Source organism: Penaeus monodon, chromosome 27, assembly GCF_015228065.2.
Source record: "Penaeus monodon isolate SGIC_2016 chromosome 27, NSTDA_Pmon_1, whole genome shotgun sequence".
NCBI lineage: Eukaryota > Metazoa > Arthropoda > Malacostraca > Decapoda > Penaeidae > Penaeus > Penaeus monodon.
In genome coordinates, this window is record NC_051412.1 from 28,109,621 (window position 1) to 28,110,284 (window position 664).

The 664-nt window shown below is 45.5% G+C and overlaps 1 protein-coding gene across 1 annotated transcript in view; it reads right to left on the reverse strand.

Moving 5' to 3' along the window:
• Positions 1-664, reverse strand: part of LOC119590752 — a 30,340-nt gene that overhangs the window by 5,459 nt on the left and 24,217 nt on the right. The gene's annotated exons all lie outside the window — the stretch shown is intronic.

A 664-nucleotide genomic window follows, 5' to 3' on the forward strand; every position in this document is an offset into this window, starting at 1 on the left:
TCGTTTAAATGTATACAGAGAAAAAAGGTAATGACACCCTTACCTGACTCTTGGCGGCCACCTGGTTATGAAAAGGTGACAAAGCGAGCCAGCCGCCGGTAGCGAGATGTTTATCACAAAGAATCAACATTAAGACCATTAATGGCTTCTAAATGAGACTCATGCTTACTAACCCAAACAATGCCACTATCTAATTCCCGATCTGACCGTCTGGAGGGCAAAAGGGGGCGAGGCGGGGAGTATATCTGTATACTCACAGACACACACATCCCCTATCCCCCTTCCCCTCTGTCCTTCACCCCACAAGGTCTCCTGGGCCGTGATATAATGACGCGTTTTGTACTCTTTTCCTTTCTTCGTACACAAAGAATGTAAGGACTCGAACGAGCGACAAAGTAAACGGCAAGGTCTGCGGTAGGGTTTGAGTGTGTTCAAAGGCTCTTTGAAAGTGACGGCGAGTGTTGTTAGCCTTCTTTCTCACTCTCCTTTCCTCTTTTCTATCCCACTCATTTCTAATCTTTGTGATAATGGGTTTTGCATTCCATCGATGGTTTGTTTGTGATCTCGAGAAAGACGGAGAAACGGAAGCATGATTTATGAGGAGCAGTCTGTGGATTGTAGTTATCAGCTGATCCCCTTCTCAGTCTTCTGAACAGTTGTAAGA